Raw genomic sequence first — 24,175 nt, forward strand, 5'->3', positions numbered from 1 at the left:
ATCCTAATTCAGACCCTCCGATTCACACCACCCCGTGAGGTTTTTCTCACTCCTTCTAGTGAATGTAATGTAACACACACCCAAACAATGCGCACCACCCCGTGATGTTTTTCTCACTCCTACTAGTGAATATAATGTAACACACACCCATACAATGCCCACAACCCCGCGATGTTTTTCAGAAACCTATCCTACATTGCCACTGCATGTTCCCTGACCTCCCCATGATGACCAACCCGCGGTGTTTTTCTCCATCCGACATTGCCACTCACTGCCTATCCTAAAACAGACCCTCCGATTCACACCAGCCCGTGATGTTTTTCTCACTCCTACTAGTGAATGTTATGTAACACACACCCATAAAATGCGCACCACCCCGCGATGTTTTTCAGAAACCTATCCTACATTGCCACTGCATATTCCCTGACGTCCCCATGCTGACCACCCCGCGGTGCTTTTCTCCATCCTACATTGCCACTCACTGCCTATCCTAATTCAGACCCTCCGATTCACACCACCCCGTGATGTTTTTCTCACTCCTACTAGTGAATGTAATGTAACACACACCCAAACAATGCGCACCACCCCGTGATGTTTTTCTCACTCCTACTAGTGAATGTAATGTAACACACACCCATACAATGCGCACCACCCCGCGATATTTTTCAGAAACCTATCCTACATTGCCACTGCATGTTCCCTGACCTCCCCATGCTGACCACCCCGCGGTGCTTTTCTCCATCCGACATTGCCACTCACTGCCTATCCTAAATCAGACCCTCCGATTGACACCACCTCGTGATGTTTTTCTCACTCCTACTAGTGAATGTTATGTAACACACACCCATACAATGTGCACCACCCCGCGATGTTTTTCAGAAACCTATCCTACATTGCCACTGCATGTTCCCTGAAGTCCCCATGCTGACCACCCCGCCGTGCTTTTCTGCATCCTACATTGCCACTCACTGCCTATCCTAATTCAGACCCTCCGATTCACACCACCCCGTGATGTTTTTCTCACTCCTACTAGTGAATGTAATGTAACACACACCCATACAATGCGCACCACCCCGTGATGTTGTTCTCACTCCTACTAGTGAATGTAATGTAACACACACCCATACAATGCGCACCACCCCGCGATATTTTTCAGAAACCTATCCTACATTGCCACTGCATGTTCCCTGACCTCCCCATGCTGACCACCCCGCGGTGCTTTTCTCCATCCGACATTGCCACTCACTGCCTATCCTAAATCAGACCCTCCGATTGACACCACCCCGTGATGTTTTTCTCACTCCTACTAGTGAATGTTATGTAACACACACCCATACAATGTGCACCACCCCGCGATGTTTTTCAGAAACCTATCCTACATTTCCACTGCATGTTCCCTGAAGTCCCCATGCTGACCACCCCGCGGTGCTTTTCTGCATCCTACATTGCCACTCACTGCCTATCCTAATTCAGACCCTCCGAATCACATCACCCCGTGATGTTTTTCTCACTCCTACTAGAGAATGTAATGTAACACACACCCATACAATGCGCACCACCCCGCGATATTTTTCAGAAAACTATCCTACATTGCCACTGCATGTTCCCTGACCTCCGCATGCTGACCACACAGCGGTGCTTTTCTCCATCCTACATTGCCACTCACTGCCTATACTAATTCAGGCCCTCCGATTCACACCACCCCTTGATGTTTTTCTCACTCCTACTAGTGAATGTAATGTAACACACACCCATACAATGCGCACCACCGTGAGATGTTTTTCTCACTCCTACTAGTGAATGTATTGTAACACACACCCATACAATGCGCACCACCCCGAGCTGTTTTTCAGAAACCTATCCTACATTGCCACTGCATGTTCCCTGACCTCCCCATGCTGACCACCCCGCGGTGCTTTTCTCCATCCGACATTGCCACTCACTGCCTATCCTAAATCAGACACTCCAATTGACACCACCCCGTGATGTTTTTCTCAGTCCTACTAGTGAATGTTATGTAACACACACCCATACAATGTGCACCACCCCGCGATGTTTTTCAGAAATCTATCCTATATTGCCACTGCATGTTCCCTGACGTCCCCATGCTGAAAACCCCGCGGTGCTTTTCTGCATCCTACATTGCCACTCACTGCCTATCCTAATTCAAACCCTCCAATTCACACCACCCGTGATGTTTTTCTCACTCCTACTAGTGAATGTAATGTAACACACACCCATACAATGCGCACCACCCCGCGATGTTTTTCAGAAACCTATCCTACATTGTCTCTGCATGTTCCCTTACCTCCCCAGGGAGACCACCCCGCGGTGCTTTTCTCCATCCTATATTGCCACTCACTGCCTATCCTAATTCAGACCCTCCGATTCACACCACCCCGTGATGTTTTTCTCACTCCTACTAGTGAATGTAATGTAACACATCCATACAATGCGCACCAACCCGTGTTTTTCTCACTCCTACCAGTGAATGTTATGTAACACACACCCATACAATGTGCACCACCCCATGATGTTTTTCAGAAACCTATCCTACATTGCCACTGCATGTTCCCTGAAGTCCCCATGCTGACCACCCCGCGGTGCTTTTCTGCATCCTACATTGCCACTCACTGCCTATACTAATTCAGGCCCTCCGATTCACACCACCCCTTGATGTTTTTCTCACTCCTACTAGTGAATGTAATGTAACACACACCCATACAATGCGCACCACCGTGAGATGTTTTTCTCACTCCTACTAGTGAATGTATTGTAACACACACCCATACAATGCGCACCACCCCGAGCTGTTTTTCAGAAACCTATCCTACATTGCCACTGCATGTTCCCTGACCTCCCCATGCTGACCACCCCGCGGTGCTTTTCTCCAACCGACATTGCCACTCACTGCCTATCCTAAATCAGACACTCCAATTGACACCACCCCGTGATGTTTTTCTCAGTCCTACTAGTGAATGTTATGTAACACACACCCATACAATGTGCACCACCCCGCGATGTTTTTCAGAAATCTATCCTATATTGCCACTGCATGTTCCCTGACGTCCCCATGCTGAAAACCCCGCGGTGCTTTTCTGCATCCTACATTGCCACTCACTGCCTATCCTAATTCAAACCCTCCAATTCACACCACCCGTGATGTTTTTCTCACTCCTACTAGTGAATGTAATGTAACACACACCCATACAATGCGCACCACCCCGCGATGTTTTTCAGAAACCTATCCTACATTGTCTCTGCATGTTCCCTTACCTCCCCAGGGAGACCACCCCGCGGTGCTTTTCTCCATCCTACATTGCCACTCACTGCCTATCCTAATTCAGACCCTCCGATTCACACCACCCTGTGATGTTTTTCTCACTCCTACTAGTGAATGTAATGTAACACATCCATACAATGCGCACCAACCCGTGTTTTTCTCACTCCTACCAGTGAATGTTATGTAACACACACCCATACAATGTGCACCACCCCATGATGTTTTTCAGAAACCTATCCTACATTGCCACTGCATGTTCCCTGAAGTCCCCATGCTGACCACCCCGCGGTGCTTTTCTGCATCCTACATTGCCACTCACTGCCTATCCTAATTCAGACCCTCCGAATCACACCACCCCGTGATGTTTTTCTCACTCCTACTAGTGAATGTAACGTAACACACACCCATACAATGCGCACCACCCCGCGATATTTTTCAGAAAACTATCCTACATTGCCACTGCATGTTCCCTGACCTCCCCATGCTGACCACACAGCGGTGCTTTTCTCCATCCTACATTGCCACTCACTGCCTATACTAATTCAGACCCTCCGATTCACACCACCCCGTGATGTTTTTCTCACTCCTACTAGTGAATGTAATGTAACACACACCCATACAATGCGCACCACCGCGAGATGTTTTTCTCACTCCTACTAGTGAATGTATTGTAACACACACCCATACAATGCGCACCACCCCGCGCTGTTTTTCAGAAACCTATCCTACATTGCCACTGCATGTTCCCTGACCTCCCCATGCTGACCACCCCGCGGTGCTTTTCTCCATCCGACATTGCCACTCACTGCCTATCCTAAATCGGACCCTCCAATTGACACCACCCCGTGATGTTTTTCTCACTCCTGCTAGTGAATGTTATGTAACACACACCCATACAATGTGCAGCACCCCGCGATGTTTTTCAGAAACCTATCCTACATTGCCACTGCATGTTCCCTGACGTCCCCATGCTGAAAAACCCGCGGTGCTTTTCTGCATCCTACATTGCCACTCACTGCCTATCCTAATTCAAACCCTCCAATTCACACCACCCCGTGATGTTTTTCTCACTCCTACTAGTGAATGTAATGTAACACACACCCATACAATGCGCACCACCCCGCGATGTTTTTCAGAAACCTATCCTACATTGTCACTGCATGTTCCCTTACCTCCCCAGGGAGACCACTCCGCGGTGCTTTTCTCCATCCTACATTGCCACTCACTGCCTATCCTAATTCAGACCCTCCGATTCACACCACCCTGTGATGTTTTTCTCACTCCTACTAGTGAATGTAATGTAACACACACCCATACAATGCGAACCACCCCGTGATGTTTTTCTCACTCCTACTAGTGAATGTAATGTAACACACACCCATACAATGCGCACCACCCCGCGATGTTTTTCAGAAAACTATCCTACATTGCCACAGAATGTTCCCTGACCTCCCCATGCTGACCACCGCTCGGTGCTTTTCTCCATCCTACATTGCCACTCACTGCTTATCCTAATTCAGACCCTCCAATTCACACCACCCCGTGATGTTTTTCTCACTCCTACTAGTGAATGTAATGTAACACACATCCATACAATGTGCACCAACCCGTGTTTTTCTCACTCCTACCAGTGAATGTAATGTAACACACACCCATATAATGCGCACCACCCCACGATGTTTTGCAGAAACCTATCCTACATTGCCATTGCATGTTCCCTGACTTCCCCATGATGACCACCCCGCGGTGCTTTTCTCCATCCTACATTGCCACTCACAGCCTATCCTAATTCAGACCCTCCGATTCACACCACAAGTGAGGTTTTTCTCACTCCTTCTAGTGAATGTAATGTAACACACACCCAAACAATGCGCACCACCCCGTGATGTTTTTCTCACTCCTACTAGTGAATGTAATGTAACACACACCCATACAATGCCCACCACCCCGCGATGTTTTTCAGAAACCTATCCTACATTGCCACTGCATGTTCCCTGACCTCCCCATGCTGACCACCCCGCGGTGTTTTTCTCCATCCGACATTGCCACTCACTGCCTATCCTAAAACAGACCCTCCGATTCACACCAGCCCGTGATGTTTTTCTCACTCCTACTAGTGAATGTTATGTAACACACACCCATAAAATGCGCACCACCCCGCGATGTTTTTCAGAAACCTATCCTACATTGCCACTGCATATTCCCTGACGTCCCCATGCGGACCACCCCGCGGTGCTTTTCTCCATCCTACATTGCCACTCACTGCCTATCCTAATTCAGACCCTCCGATTCACACCACCCCGTGATGTTTTTCTCACTTCTACTAGTGAATGTAATGTAACACACACCCAAACAATGCGCACCACCCCGTGATGTTTTTCTCAATCCTACTAGTGAATGTAATGTAACACACACCCATACAATGCGCACCACCGCGAGATGTTTTTCTCACTCCTACTAGTGAATGTATTGTAACACACACCCATACAATGCGCACCACCCCGAGCTGTTTTTCAGAAACCTAACCTACATTGCCACTGCATGTTCCCTGACCTCCCCATGCTGACCACCCCGCGGTGCTTTTCTCCATCTGACATTGCCACTCACTGCCTATCCTAAATCAGACACTCCAATTGACACCACCCCGTGATGTTTTTCTCAGTCCTACTAGTGAATGTTACGTAACACACACCCATACAATGTGCACCACCCCGCGATGTTTTTCAGAAACCTATCCTATATTGCCACTGCATATTCCCTGACGTCCCCATGCTGAAAACCCCGCGGTGCTTTTCTGCATCCTACATTGCCACTCACTGCCTATCCTAATTCAAACCCTCCAATTCACACCACCCCGCGATGTTTTTCTCACTCCTACTAGTGAATGTAACGTAACACACACCCATACAATGCGCACCACCCCGCGATGTTTTTCAGAAAACTATCCTACATTGCCACTGAATGTTCCCTGACCTCCCCATGCTGACCACCGCTCAGTGCTTTTCTCCATCCTACATTGACACTCACTGCCTATCCTAATTCAGACACTCTGATTCACACCACCACGTGATGTTTTTCTCACTCCTACTAGTGAATGTAATGTAACACACACCCATACAATGCGCACCAGCCCGTGATGTTTTTCTCACTCCTACTAGTGAATGTAATGTAACACACACCCATACAATGCGCACCACCCCGCGATATTTTTCAGAAACCTATCAAACATTGCCACTGCATGTTCCCTGACCTCCCCATGCTGACCACCCCGCGGTGCTTTTCTCCATCCGACATTGCCACTCACTGCCTATCCTAAATCAGACCCTCCGATTGACACCACCCCGTGATGTTTTTCTCACTCCTACTAGTGAATGTTATGTAACACACACCCATACAATGTGCACCACCCCGCGATGTTTTTCAGAAACCTATCCTACATTGCCACTGCATGTTCCCTGAAGTCCCCATGCTGACCACCCCGCGGTGCTTTTCTTCATCCTACATTGCCACTCATTGCGTATCCTAATTCAGACCCTCCGATTCATACCACCCCGTGATGTTTTTCTCACTCCTACTAGTGAATGTAATGTAACACACACCCATACAATGCGCACCACCCCGTGATGTTTTTCTCACTCCTACTAGTGAATGTAATGTAACACACACCCATACAATGCGCACCACCCCGCGATATTTTTCAGAAACCTATCCTACATTGCCACTGCATGTTCCCTGACCTCCCCATGCGACCACCCCGTGGTGCTTTTCTCCATCCGACATTGCCACTCACTGCCTATCCTAAATCAGACCCTCCGATTGACACCACCCCGTGATGTTTTTCTCACTCCTACTAGTGAATGTTATGTAACACACACCCATACAATGTGCACCACCACATGATGTTTTTCAGAAACCTATCCTACATTGCCACTGCATGTTCCCTGAAGTCCCCATGCTGACCACCCCGCGGTGCTTTTCTGCATCCTACATTGCCACTCACTGCCTATCCTAATTCAGACCCTCCGAATCACACCACCCCGTGATGTTTTTCTCACTCCTACTAGTGAATGTAACGTAACACACACCCATACAATGCGCACCACCCCGCGATATTTTTCAGAAAACTATCCTACATTGCCCCTGCATGTTCCCTGACCTCCCCATGCTGACCACACAGCGGTGCTTTTCTCCATCCTACATTGCCACTCACTGCCTATAGTAATTCAGACCCTCCGATTCACACCACCCCGTGATGTTTTTCTCACTCCTACTAGTGAATGTAATGTAACACACACCCATACAATGCGCACCACCGCGAGATGTTTTTCTCACTCCTACTAGTGAATGTATTGTAACACACACCCATACAATGCGCACCACCCCGCGCTGTTTTTCAGAAACCTATCCTACATTGCCACTGCATGTTCCCTGACCTCCCCATGCTGACCACCCCGCGGTGCTTTTCTCCATCCGACATTGCCACTCACTGCCTATCCTAAATCGGACCCTCCAATTGACACCACCCCGTGATGTTTTTCTCACTCCTACTAGTGAATGTTATGTAACACACACCCATACAATGTGCACCACCCCGCGATGTTTTTCAGAAACCTATCCTACATTGCCACTGCATGTTCCCTGACGTCCCCATGCTGAAATCCCCGCGGTGCTTTTCTGCATCCTACATTGCCACTCACTGCCTATCCTAATTCAAACCCTCCAATTCACACCACCCCGTGATGTTTTTCTCACTCCTACTAGTGAATGTAATGTAACACACACCCATACAATGCGCACCACCCCACGATGTTTTTCAGAAACCTATCCTACATTGTCACTGCATGTTCCCTTACCTCCCCAGGGAGACCACTCCGCGGTGCTTTTCTCCATCCTACATTGCCACTCACTGCCTATCCTAATTCAGACCCTCCGATTCACACCACCCTGTGATGTTTTTCTCACTCCTACTAGTGAATGTAATGTAACACACACCCATACAATGCGAACCACCCCGTGATGTTTTTCTCACTCCTACTAGTGAATGTAATGTAACACACACCCATACAATGCGCACCACCCCGCGATGTTTTTCAGAAAACTATCCTACATTGCCACAGAATGTTCCCTGACCTCCCCATGCTGACCACCGCTCGGTGCTTTTCTCCATCCTACATTGCCACTCACTGCCTATCCTAATTCAGACCCTCCAATTCACACCACCCCGTGATGTTTTTCTCACTCCTACTAGTGAATGTAATGTAACACACATCCATACAATGCGCACCAACCCGTGTTTTTCTCACTCCTACCAGTGAATGTAATGTAACACACACCCATATAATGCGCACCACCCCACGATGTTTTGCAGAAACCTATCCTACATTGCCATTGCATGTTCCCTGACTTCCCCATGATGACCACCCCGCGGTGCTTTTCTCCATCCTACATTGCCACTCACAGCCTATCCTAATTCAGACCCTCCGATTCACACCACCCCGTGAGGTTTTTCTCACTCCTTCTAGTGAATGTAATGTAACACACACCCAAACAATGCGCACCACCCCGTGATGTTTTTCTCACTCCTACTAGTGAATGTAATGTAACACACACCCATACAATGCCCACCACCCCGCGATGTTTTTCAGAAACCTATCCTACATTGTCACTGCATGTTCCCTTACCTCCCCAGGGAGACCACTCCGCGGTGCTTTTCTCCATCCTACATTGCCACTCACTGCCTATCCTAAAACAGACCCTCCGATTCACACCAGCCCGTGATGTTTTTCTCACTCCTACTAGTGAATGTTATGTAACACACACCCATAAAATGTGCACCACCCCGCGATGTTTTTCAGAAACCTATCCTACATTGCCACTGCATATTCCCTGACGTCCCCATGCTGACCACCTCGCGGTGCTTTTCTGCATCCTACATTGCCACTCACTGCCTATCCTAATTCAGACCCTCCGATTCACACCACCCCGTGATGTTTTTCTCACTCCTACTAGTGAATGTAATGTAACACACACCCATACAATGCGCACCACCCCGTGATGTTGTTCTCACTCCTACTAGTGAATGTAATGTAACACACACCCATACAATGCGCACCACCCCGCGATATTTTTCAGAAACCTATCCTACATTGCCACTGCATGTTCCCTGACCTCCCCATGCTGACCACCCCGCGGTGCTTTTCTCCATCCGACATTGCCACTCACTGCCTATCCTAAATCAGACCCTCCGATTGACACCACCCCGTGATGTTTTTCTCACTCCTACTAGTGAATGTTATGTAACACACACCCATACAATGTGCACCACCCCGCGATGTTTTTCAGAAACCTATCCTACATTTCCACTGCATGTTCCCTGAAGTCCCCATGCTGACCACCCCGCGGTGCTTTTCTGCATCCTACATTGCCACTCACTGCCTATCCTAATTCAGACCCTCCGAATCACACCACCCCGTGATGTTTTTCTCACTCCTACTAGAGAATGTAATGTAACACACACCCATACAATGCGCACCACCCCGCGATATTTTTCAGAAAACTATCCTACATTGCCACTGCATGTTCCCTGACCTCCGCATGCTGACCACACAGCGGTGCTTTTCTCCATCCTACATTGCCACTCACTGCCTATACTAATTCAGGCCCTCCGATTCACACCACCCCTTGATGTTTTTCTCACTCCTACTAGTGAATGTAATGTAACACACACCCATACAATGCGCACCACCGTGAGATGTTTTTCTCACTCCTACTAGTGAATGTATTGTAACACACACCCATACAATGCGCACCACCCCGAGCTGTTTTTCAGAAACCTATCCTACATTGCCACTGCATGTTCCCTGACCTCCCCATGCTGACCACCCCGCGGTGCTTTTCTCCATCCGACATTGCCACTCACTGCCTATCCTAAATCAGACACTCCAATTGACACCACCCCGTGATGTTTTTCTCAGTCCTACTAGTGAATGTAATGTAACACACACCCATACAATGCGCAACACCCCGCGATGTTTTTCAGAAAACTATCCTACATTGCCACAGAATGTTCCCTGACCTCCCCATGCTGACCACCGCTCGGTGCTTTTCTCCATCCTACATTGCCACTCACTGCCTATCCTAATTCAGACCCTCCAATTCACACCACCCCGTGATGTTTTTCTCACTCCTACTAGTGAATGTAATGTAACACACATCCATACAATGCGCACCAACCCGTGTTTTTCTCACTCCTACCAGTGAATGTAATGTAACACACACCCATATAATGCGCACCACCCCACGATGTTTTGCAGAAACCTATCCTACATTGCCATTGCATGTTCCCTGACTTCCCCATGATGACCACCCCGCGGTGCTTTTCTCCATCCTACATTGCCACTCACAGCCTATCCTAATTCAGACCCTCCGATTCACACCACCCCGTGAGGTTTTTCTCACTCCTTCTAGTGAATGTAATGTAACACACACCCAAACAATGCGCACCACCCCGTGATGTTTTTCTCACTCCTACTAGTGAATGTAATGTAACACACACCCATACAATGCCCACCACCCCGCGATGTTTTTCAGAAACCTATCCTACATTGCCACTGCATGTTCCCTGACCTCCCCATGCTGACCACCCCGCGGTGTTTTTCTCCATCCGACATTGCCACTCACTGCCTATCCTAAAACAGACCCTCCGATTCACACCAGCCCGTGATGTTTTTCTCACTCCTACTAGTGAATGTTATGTAACACACACCCATAAAATGCGCACCACCCCGCGATGTTTTTCAGAAACCTATCCTACATTGCCACTGCATATTCCCTGACGTCCCCATGCTGACCACCCCGCGGTGCTTTTCTCCATCCTACATTGCCACTCACTGCCTATCCTAATTCAGACCCTCCGATTCACACCACCCCGTGATGTTTTTCTCACTCCTACTAGTGAATGTAATGTAACACACACCCAAACAATGCGCACCACCCCGTGATGTTTTTCTCACTCCTACTAGTGAATGTAATGTAACACACACCCATACAATGTGCACCACCCCGCGATATTTTTCAGAAACCTATCCTACATTGCCACTGCATGTTCCCTGACCTCCCCATGCTGACCACCCCGCGGTGCTTTTCTCCTTCCGACATTGCCACTCACTGCCTATCCTAAATCAGACCCTCCGATTGACACCACCTCGTGTTGTTTTTCTCACTCCTACTAGTGAATGTTATGTAACACACACCCATACAATGTGCACCACCCCGCGATGTTTTTCAGAAACCTATCCTACATTGCCACTGCATGTTCCCTGAAGTCCCCATGCTGACCACCCCGCGGTGCTTTTCTGCATCCTACATTGCCACTCACTGCCTATCCTAATTCAGACCCTCCGATTCACACCACCCCGTGATGTTTTTCTCACTCCTACTAGTGAATGTAATGTAACACACACCCATACAATGGGCACCACACCGTGATGTTGTTCTCACTCCTACTAGTGAATGTAATGTAACACACACCCATACAATGCGCACCACCCCGCGATATTTTTCAGAAACCTATCCTACATTGCCACTGCATGTTCCCTGACCTCCCCATGCTGACCACCCCGCGGTGCTTTTCTCCATCCGACATTGCCACTCACTGCCTATCCTAAATCAGACCCTCCGATTGACACCACCCCGTGATGTTTTTCTCACTCCTACTAGTGAATGTTATGTAACACACACCCATACAATGTGCACCACCCCGCGATGTTTTTCAGAAACCTATCCTACATTTCCACTGCATGTTCCCTGAAGTCCCCATGCTGACCACCCCGCGGTGCTTTTCTGCATCCTACATTGCCACTCACTGCCTATCCTAATTCAGACCCTCCAAATCACACCACCCCGTGATGTTTTTCTCACTCCTACTAGAGAATGTAATGTAACACACACCCATACAATGCGCACCACCCCGCGATATTTTTCAGAAAACTATCCTACATTGCCACTGCATGTTCCCTGACCTCCGCTTGCTGACCACACAGCGGTGCTTTTCTCCATCCTACATTGCCACTCACTGCCTATACTAATTCAGGCCCTCCGATTCACACCACCCCTTGATGTTTTTCTCACTCCTACTAGTGAATGTAATGTAACACACACCCATACAATGCGCACCACCGTGAGATGTTTTTCTCACTCCTACTAGTGAATGTATTGTAACACACACCCATACAATGCGCACCACCCCGAGCTGTTTTTCAGAAACCTATCCTACATTGCCACTGCATGTTCCCTGACCTCCCCATGCTGACCACCCCGCGGTGCTTTTCTCCATCCGACATTGCCACTCACTGCCTATCCTAAATCAGACACTCCAATTGACACCACCCCGTGATGTTTTTCTCAGTCCTACTAGTGAATGTTATGTAACACACACCCATACAATGTGCACCACCCCGCGATGTTTTTCAGAAACCTATCCTATATTGCCACTGCATGTTCCCTGACGTCCCCATCCTGAAAACCCCGCGGTGCTTTTCTGCATCCTACATTGCCACTCACTGCCTATCCTAATTCAAACCCTCCAATTCACACCACCCGTGATGTTTTTCTCACTCCTACTAGTGAATGTAATGTAACACACACCCATACAATGCGCACCACCCCGCGATGTTTTTCAGAAACCTATCCTACATTGTCTCTGCATGTTCCCTTACCTCCCCAGGGAGACCACCCCGCGGTGCTTTTCTCCATCCTACATTGCCACTCACTGCCTATCCTAATTCAGACCCTCCGATTCACACCACCCCGTGATGTTTTTCTCACTCCTACTAGTGAATGTAATGTAACACATCCATACAATGCGCACCAACCCGTGCTTTTCTCACTCCTACCAGTGAATGTAATGTAACACACACCCATACAATGCGCACCACGCCACGATGTTTTTCAGAAACCTATCCTATATTGCCACTGCATGTTCCCTGACCTCCCCATGCTGACCACCCCGCGGTGCTTTTATCCATCCTACATTGCCACTCACTGCGTATCCTAAATCAGACCCTCCGACTCACACCATCCCGTGATGTTTTTCTCACTCCTACTAGTGAATGTAATGTAACACACAACCATACAATGCGCACCACCCCGTGATGTTTTTCAGAAACCTATCCTACATTGCCATTGCATGTTCCCTGACTTCCCCATGCTGACCACCCCGCGATGCTTTTCTCCATCCTACATTTCCACTCACAGCCTATCCTAATTCAGACCCTCCGATTCACACCACCCCGTGATGTTTTTCTCACTCCTTCTAGTGAATGTAATGTAACACACACCCAAACAATGCGCACCACCCCGTGATGTTTTTCTCACTCCTACTAGTGAATGTAATGTAACACACACCCATACAATGCCCACCACCCTGCGATGTTTTTCAGAAACCTATCCTACATTGCCACTGCATGTTCCCTGACCTCCCCATGCTGACCACCCCGCGGTGTTTTTCTCCATCCGATATTGCCACTCACTGCCTATCCTAAAACAGACCCTCCGATTCACACCAGCCCGTGATGTTTTTCTCACTCCTACTAGTGAATGTTATGTAACACACACCCATAAAATGCGCACCACTCCGCGATGTTTTTCAGAAACCTATCCTACATTGCCACTGCATGTTCCCTGACGTCCCCATGCTGAACACCCCACGGTGCTTTTCTCGATCCTACATTGCCACTCACTGCCTATCCTAATTCAGACCCTCCGATTCACACCACCCCGTGATGTTTTTCTCACTCCTACTAGTGAATGTAATGTAACACACACCCATACAATGCGCACCACCCCTTGTTGTTTTTCTCACTCCTACTAGTGAATGTAATGTAACACACACCCATACAATGCGCACCACCCCGTGATGTTTTTCTCACTCCTACTAGTGAATGTAATGTAACACCCACACATACAATGCGCACCACCCCGTGATGTTTTTCTCACTCCTACTAGTGAATGTAATGTAACACCCACACATACAATGCGCACCACCCCGTGATGTTTTTCTCACTCCTACTAGTGAATGTAATGTAACACACACCCATACAATGCGCACCACCCCGCGATATTTTTCAGAAACCTATCCTACTTTGCCACTGCATGTTCCCTGACCTCCCCATGCTGACCACCCCGCGGTGCTTTTCTCCATCCGACATTGCCACTCACTGCCTATCCTAAATCAGACCCTCCGATTGACACCACCCCGTGATGTTTTTCTCACTCCTACTAGTGAATGTTATGTAACACACCCCCATACAATGTGCACCACCCCGCGATGTTTTTCAGAAACCTATCCTACATTTCCACTGCATGTTCCCTGAAGTCCCCATGCTGACCACCCCGCGGTGCTTTTCTGCATCCTACATTGCCACTCACTGCCTATCCTAATTCAGACCCTCCGAATCACACCACCCCGTGATGTTTTTCTCACTCCTACTAGAGAATGTAATGTAACACACACCCATACAATGCGCACCACCCCGCGATATTTTTCAGAAAACTATCCTACATTGCCACTGCATGTTCCATGACCTCCGCATGCTGACCACACAGCGGTGCTTTTCTCCATCCTACATTGCCACTCACTGCCTATACTAATTCAGGCCCTCCGATTCACACCACCCCTTTATGTTTTTCTCACTCCTACTAGTGAATGTAATGTAACACACACCCATACAATGCGCACCACCGTGAGATGTTTTTCTCACTCCTACTAGTGAATGTATTGTAACAGACACCCATACAATGCGCACCACCCCGAGCTGTTTTTCAGAAACCTATCCTACATTGCCACTGCATGTTCCCTGACCTCCCCATGCTGACCACCCCGCGGTGCTTTTCTCCATCCGACATTGCCACTCACTGCCTATCCTAAATCAGACACTCCAATTGACACCACCCCGTGATGTTTTTCTCAGTCCTACTAGTGAATGTTATGTAACACACACCCATACAATGTGCACCACCCCGCGATGTTTTTCAGAAACCTATCCTATATTGCCACTGCATGTTCCCTGACGTCCCCATGCTGAAAACCCCGCGGTGCTTTTCTGCATCCTACATTGCCACTCACTGCCTATCCTAATTCAAACCCTCCAATTCACACCACCCGTGATGTTTTTCTCACTCCTACTAGTGAATGTAATGTAACACACACCCATACAATGCGCACCACCCCGCGATGTTTTTCAGAAACCTATCCTCCATTGTCTCTGCATGTTCCCTTACCTCCCCAGGGAGACCACCCCGCGGTGCTTTTCTCCATCCTACATTGCCACTCACTGCCTATCCTAATTCAGACCCTCCGATTCACACCACCCCGTGATGTTTTTCTCACTCCTACTAGTGAATGTAATGTAACACATCCATACAATGCGCACCAACCCGTGTTTTTCTCACTCCTACCAGTGAATGTAATGTAACACACACCCATACAATGCGCACCACGCCACGATGTTTTTCAGAAACCTATCCTATATTGCCACTGCATGTTCCCTGACCTCCCCATGCTGACCACCCCGCGGTGCTTTTATCCATCCTACATTGCCACTCACTGCGTATCCTAAATCAGACCCTCCGATTCACACCATCCCGTGATGTTTTTCTCACTCCTACTAGTGAATGTAATGTAACACACAACCATACAATGCGCACCACCCCGTGATGTTTTTCAGAAACCTATCCTACATTGCCATTGTATGTTCCCTGACTTCCCCATGCTGACCACCCCGCGATGCTTTTCTCCATCCTACATTTCCACTCACAGCCTATCCTAATTCAAACCCTCCGATTCACACCACCCCGTGATGTTTTTCTCACTCCTTCTAGTGAATGTAATGTAACACACACCCAAACAATGCGCACCACCCCGTGATGTTTTTCTCACTCCTACTAGTGAATGTAATGTAACACACACCCATACAATGCCCACCACCCTGCGATGTTTTTCAGAAACCTATCCTACATTGCCACTGCATGTTCCCTGACCTCCCCATGCTGACCACCCCACGGTGTTTTTCTCCATCCGATATTGCCACTCACTGCCTATCCTAAAACAGACCCTCCGATTCACACCAGCCCGTGATGTTTTTCTCACTCCTACTAGTGAATGTTATGTAACACACACCCATAAAATGCGCACCACTCCGCGATGTTTTTCAGAAACCTATCCTACATTGCCACTGCATGTTCCCTGACGTCCCCATGCTGACCACCCCACGGTGCTTTTCTCGATCCTACATTGCCACTCACTGCCTATCCTAGTTCAGACCCTGCGATTCACACCACCCCGTGATGTATTTCTCACTCCTACTAATGAATGTAATGTAACACACACCCATACAATGCGCACCACCCCTTGTTGTTTTTCTCACTCCTACTAGTGAATGTAATGTAACACACACCCATACAATGCGCACCACAACGCGATGTTTTTCAGAAACCTATCCTACTTTGCCACTGCATGTTCCCTGACCACCCCATGCTGACGGACCCGCGGTGCTTTTCTCCATCCTTCATTGCCACTCACTGCCTATCCTAATTCAAACCCTCCAATTCTCACCACCCCGTGATGTTTTTCTCACTCCTACTAGTGAATGTAATGTAACACACAACCATACAGTGCGCACCACCCCGCGATGTTTTTCAGAAAACTATCCTACATTGCCATTGCATATTCCCTGACCTCCCCATGCTGATCACACCGCGGTGCTTTTCTCCATCCTACATTGCCACTCACTGCCTATACTAATTCAGGCCCTGCGATTCACACCACCCCGTGATGTTTTTCTCACTCCTACTAGTGAATGTAATGTAACACACACCCATAAAATGCGCACTACCCAGTGATGTTTTTCTCACTCCTACTAGTGAATGTAATGTAACACACACCCATACAATGCGCACCACCCCACGATGTTTTTCAGAAACCTATCCTATATTGCCACTGCATGTTCCCTGACCTCCCCATGCTGACCACCCCGCGGTGCTTTTATCCATCCTACATTGCCACTCACTGCGTATCCTAAATCAGACCCTCCGATTTACACGAACCCGTGATGTTTTTCTCACTCCTACTAGTGAATGTAATGTAACACACAACCATACAATGCGCACCACCCCGTGATGTTTTTCAGAAACCTATCCTACATTGCCATTGCATGTTCCCTGACTTCCCCATGCTGACCACCCCGCGGTGCTTTTCTCCATCCTACATTGCCACTCACAGCCTATCCTAATTCAGACCCTCCGATTCACACCACCCCGTGATGTTTTTCTCACTCCTTCTAGTGAATGTAATGTAACACACACCCAAACAATGCGCACCACCCCGTGATGTTTTTCTCACTCCTACTAGTGAATGTAATGTAACACACACCCATACAATGCCCACCACCCCGCGATGTTTTTCAGAAACCTATCCTACTTTGCCACTGCATGTTCCCTGACCACCCAATGCTGACCACACCGCGGTGCTTTTCTCCATCCTACATTGCCACTCACTGCCTATACTAATTCAGGCCCTGCGATTCACACCACACCGTGATGTTTTTCTCACTCCTACTAGTTAATGTAATGTAACAAACACCCATAAAATGCGCACTACCCAGTGATGTTTTTCTCACTCCTACTAGTGAATGTAATGTAACACACACCCATACAATGCGCACCACCCCGCAATATTTTTCAGAAACCTATCCTACATTGCCACTGCATGTTCCCTGACTTCCCCATGCTGACCACCCCGCGCTGTTTTTATCCATCCGACATTGCCACTCACTGCCTATCCTAAAACAGACCCTCCGATTCACACCAGCCCGTGATGTTTTTCTCACTCCTACTAGTGAATGTTATGTAACACACACCCATACAATGTGCACCACCCCGCGATGTTTTTCAGAAACCTACCTACATTGCCACTGCATGTTCCCTGACGTCCCCATGCTGACCACCCCACGCTGCTTTTCTCGATCCTACATTGCCACTCACTGCCTATCCTAATTCAGACCCTCCGATTCACACCACTTCGTGAGGTTTTTCTCACTCCTTCTAGTGAATGTAATGTAACACACACCCAAACAATGCGCACCACCCCGTGATGTTTTTCTCACTCCTACTAGTGAATGTAATGTAACACACACCCATACAATGCGCACCACCCCGCGATATTTTTCAGAAAACTATCATACATTGCCACTGCATGTTCCCTGACCTCCGCATGCTGACCACACAGCGGTGCTTTTCTCCATCCTACATTGCCACTCACTGCCTATACTAATTCAGGCCCTCCGATTCACACCACCCCTTGATGTTTTTCTCACTCCTACTAGTGAATGTAATGTAACACACACCCATACAATGCGCACCACCGTGAGATGTTTTTCTCACTCCTACTAGTGAATGTATTGTAACACACACCCATACAATGCGCACCACCCCGCGCTGTTTTTCAGAAACCTATCCTACATTGCCACTGCATGTTCCCTGACCTCCCCATGCTGACCACCCCGCGGTGCTTTTCTCCATCCGACATTGCCACTCACTGCCTATCCTAAATCAGACACTCCAATTGACACCACCCCGTGATGTTTTTCTCAGTCCTACTAGTGAATGTTATGTAACACACACCCATACAATGTGCACCACCCCGCGATGTTTTTCAGAAACCTATCCTATATTGCCACTGCATGTTCCCTGACGTCCCCATGCTGAAAACCCCGCGGTGCTTTTCTGCATCCTACATTGCCACTCACTGCCTATCCTAATTCAAACCCTCCAATTCACACCACCCGTGATGTTTTTCTCACTCCTACTAGTGAATGTAATGTAACACACACCCATACAATGCGCACCACCCCGCGATGTTTTTCAGAAACCTATCCTACATTGTCTCTGCATGTTCCCTTACCTCCCCAGGGAGACCACCCCGCGGTGCTTTTCTCCATCCTACATTGCCACTCACTGCCTATCCTAATTCAGACCCTCCGATTCACACCACCCCGTGATGTTTTTCTCACTCCTACTAGTGAATGTAATGTAACACATCCATACAATGCGCACCAACCCGTGTTTTTCTCACTCCTACCAGTGAATGTAATGTAACACACACCCATACAATGCGCACCACGCCACGATGTTTTTCAGAAACCTATCCTATATTGCCACTGCATGTTCCCTGACCTCCCCATGCTGACCACCCCGCGGTGCTTTTATCCATCCTACATTGCCACTCACTGCGTATCCTAAATCAGACCCTCCGATTCACACCATCCCGTGATGTTTTTCTCACTCCTACTAGTGAATGTAATGTAACACACAACCATACAATGCGCACCACCCCGTGATGTTTTTCAGAAACCTATCCTACATTGCCATTGCATGTTCCCTGACTTCCCCATGCTGACCACCCCGCGATGCTTTTCTCCATCCTACATTTCCACTCACAGCCTATCCTAATTCAGACCCTCCGATTCACACCACCCCGTAATGTTTTTCTCACTCCTTCTAGTGAATGTAATGTAACACACACCCAAACAATGCGCACCACCCCGTGATGTTTTTCTCACTCCTACTAGTGAATGTAATGTAACACACACCCATACAATGCCCACCACCCTGCGATGTTTTTCAGAAACCTATCCTACATTGCCACTGCATGTTCCCTGACCTCCCCATGCTGACCACCCCGCGGTGTTTTTCTCCATCCGATATTGCCACTCACTGCCTATCCTAAAACAGACCCTCCGATTCACACCAGCCCGTGATGTTTTTCTCACTCCTACTAGTGAATGTTATGTAACACACACCCATAAAATGCGCACCACTCCGCGATGTTTTTCAGAAACCTATCCTACATTGCCACTGCATGTTCCCTGACGTCCCCATGCTGAACACCCCACGGTGCTTTTCTCGATCCTACATTGCCACTCACTGCCTATCCTAATTCAGACCCTCCGATTCACACCACCCCGTGATGTTTTTCTCACTCCTACTAGTGAATGTAATGTAACACACACCCATACAATGCGCACCACCCCTTGTTGTTTTTCTCACTCCTACTAGTGAATGTAATGTAACACACAGCCATACAATGCGCACCACCCCGTGATGTTTTTCTCACTCCTACTAGTGAATGTAATGTAACACCCACACATACAATGCGCACCACCCCGTGATGTTTTTCTCACTCCTACTAGTGAATGTAATGTAACACCCACACATACAATGCGCACCACCCCGTGATGTTTTTCTCACTCCTACTAGTGAATGTAATGTAACACACACCCATACAATGCGCACCACCCCGCGATATTTTTCAGAAACCTATTCTACTTTGCCACTGCATGTTCCCTGACCTCCCCATGCTGACCACCCCGCGGTGCTTTTCTCCATCCGACATTGCCACTCACTGCCTATCCTAAATCAGACCCTCCGATTGACACCACCCCGTGATGTTTTTCTCACTCCTACTAGTGAATGTTATGTAACACACACCCATACAATGTGCACCACCCCGCGATGTTTTTCAGAAACCTATCCTACATTTCCACTGCATGTTCCCTGAAGTCCCCATGCTGACCACCCCGCGGTGCTTTTTGCATCCTACATTGCCACTCACTGCCTATCCTAATTCAGACCCTCCGAATCACACCACCCCGTGATGTTTTTCTCACTCCTACTAGAGAATGTAATGTAACACACACCCATACAATGCGCACCACCCCGCGATATTTTTCAGAAAACTATCCTACATTGCCACTGCATGTTCCATGACCTCCGCATGCTGACCACACAGCGGTGCTTTTCTCCATCCTACATTGCCACTCACTGCCTATACTAATTCAGGCCCTCCGATTCACACCACCCCTTTATGTTTTTCTCACTCCTACTAGTGAATGTAATGTAACACACACCCATACAATGCGCACCACCGTGAGATGTTTTTCTCACTCCTACTAGTGAATGTATTGTAACACACACCCATACAATGCGCACCACCCCGAGCTGTTTTTCAGAAACCTATCCTACATTGCCACTGCATGTTCCCTGACCTCCCCATGCTGACCACCCCGCGGTGCTTTTCTCCATCCGACATTGCCACTCACTGCCTATCCTAAATCAGACACTCCAATTGACACCACCCCGTGATGTTTTTCTCAGTCCTACTAGTGAATGTTATGTAACACACACCCATACAATGTGCACCACCCCGCGATGTTTTTCAGAAACCTATCCTATATTGCCACTGCATGTTCCCTGACGTCCCCATTCTGAAAACCCCGCGGTGCTTTTCTGCATCCTACATTGCCACTCACTGCCTATCCTAATTCAAACCCTCCAATTCACACCACCCGTGATGTTTTTCTCACTCCTACTAGTGAATGTAATGTAACACACACCCATACAATGCGCACCACCCCGCGATGTTTTTCAGAAACCTGTCCTACATTGTCTCAGCATGTTCCCTTACCTCCCCAGGGAGACCACCCCGCGGTGCTTTTCTCCATCCTACATTGCCACTCACTGCCTATCCTAATTCAGACCCTCCGATTCACACCACCCCGTGATGTTTTTCTCACTCCTACTAGTGAATGTAATGTAACACATCCATACAATGCGCACCAACCCGTGTTTTTCTCACTCCTACCAGTGAATGTAATGTAACACACACCCATACAATGCGCACCACGCCACGATGTTTTTCAGAAACCTATCCTATATTGCCACTGCATGTTCCCTGACCTCCCCATGCTGACCACCCCGCGGTGCTTTTATCCATCCTACATTGCCACTCACTGCGTATCCTAAATCAGACCCTCCGATTCACACCATCCCGTGATGTTTTTCTCACTCCTACTAGTGAATGTAATGTAACACACAACCATACAATGCGCACCACCCCGTGATGTTTTTCAGAAACCTATCCTACATTGCCATTGTATGTTCCCTGACTTCCCCATGCTGACCACCCCGCGATGCTTTTCTCCATCCTACATTTCCACTCACAGCCTATCCTAATTCAGACCCTCCGATTCACACCACCCCGTGATGTTTTTCTCACTCCTTCTAGTGAATGTAATGTAACACACACCCAAACAATGCGCACCACCCCGTGATGTTTTTCTCACTCCTACTAGTGAATGTAATGTAACACACACCCATACAATGCCCACCACCCTGCGATGTTTTTCAGAAACCTATCCTACATTGCCACTGCATGTTCCCTGACCTCCCCATGCTGACCACCCCACGGTGTTTTTCTCCATCCGATATTGCCACTCACTACCTATCCTAAAACAGAACCTCCGATTCACACCAGCCCGTGATGTTTTTCTCACTCCTACTAGTGAATGTTATGTAACACACACCCATAAAATGCGCACCACTCCGCGATGTTTTTCAGAAACCTATCCTACATTGCCACTGCATGTTCCCTGACGTCCCCATGCTGACCACCCCACGGTGCTTTTCTCGATCCTACATTGCCACTCACTGCCTATCCTAATTCAGACCCTCCGATTCACACCACCCCGTGATGTTTTTCTCACTCCTACTAGTGAATGTAATGTAACACACACCCATACAATGCGCACCACCACTTGTTGTTTTTCTCACTCCTACTAGTGAATGTAATGTAACACACACCCATACAATGCGCACCACCCCGTGATGTTTTTCTCACTCCTACTAGTGAATGTAATGTAACACCCACACATACAATGCGCACCACCCCGTGATGTTTTTCTCACTCCTACTAGTGAATGTAATGTAACACACACCCATACAATGCGCACCACAACGCGATGTTTTTCAGAAACCTATCCTACTTTGCCACTGCATGTTCCCTGACCACCCCATGCTGACGGACCCGCGGTGCTTTTCTCCATCCTTCATTGCCAGTCACTGCCTATCTTAATTCAAACCCTCCAATTCTCACCACCCCGTGATGTTTTTCTCACTCCTACTAGTGAATGTAATGTAACACACAACCATACAGTGCGCACCACCCCGCGATGTTTTTCAGAAAACTATCCTACATTGCCATTGCATATTCCCTGACCTCCCCATGCTGACCACACCGCGGTGCTTTTCTCCATCCTACATTGCCACTCACTGCCTATACTAATTCAGGCCCTGCGATTCACACCACCCCGTGATGTTTTTCTCACTCCTACTAGTGAATGTAATGTAACACACACCCATAAAATGCGCACTACCCAGTGATGTTTTTCTCACTCCTACTAGTGAATGTAATGTAACACACACCCATACAATGCGCACCACCCCACGATGTTTTTCAGAAACCTATCCTATATTGCCACTGCATGTTCCCTGACCTCCCCATGCTGACCACCCCGCGGTGCTTTTATCCATCCTACATTGCCACTCACTGCGTATCCTAAATCAGACCCTCCGATTCACACGAACCCGTGATGTTTTTCTCACTCCTACTAGTGAATGTAATGTAACACACAACCATACAATGCGCACCACCCCGTGATGTTTTTCAGAAACCTGTCCTACATTGCCATTGCATGTTCCCTGACTTCCCCATGCTGACCACCCCGCGGTGCTTTTCTCCATCCTACATTGCCACTCACAGCCTATCCTAATTCAGACCCTCCGATTCACACCACCCCGTGATGTTTTTCTCACTCCTTCTAGTGAATGTAATGTAACACACACCCAAACAATGCGCACCACCCCGTGATGTTTTTCTCACTCCTACTAGTGAATGTAATGTAACACACACCCATACAATGCCCACCACCCCGCGATGTTTTTCAGAAACCTATCCTACTTTGCCACTGCATGTTCCCTGACCACCCCATGCTGACCACA

The sequence above is a fragment of the Cavia porcellus genome, unplaced genomic scaffold (assembly GCF_034190915.1).
Source record: "Cavia porcellus strain 051 isolate PalLab524CR breed Dunkin Hartley unplaced genomic scaffold, mCavPor4.1 scaffold_39, whole genome shotgun sequence".
NCBI classification, from domain to species: Eukaryota; Metazoa; Chordata; class Mammalia; order Rodentia; family Caviidae; genus Cavia; species Cavia porcellus.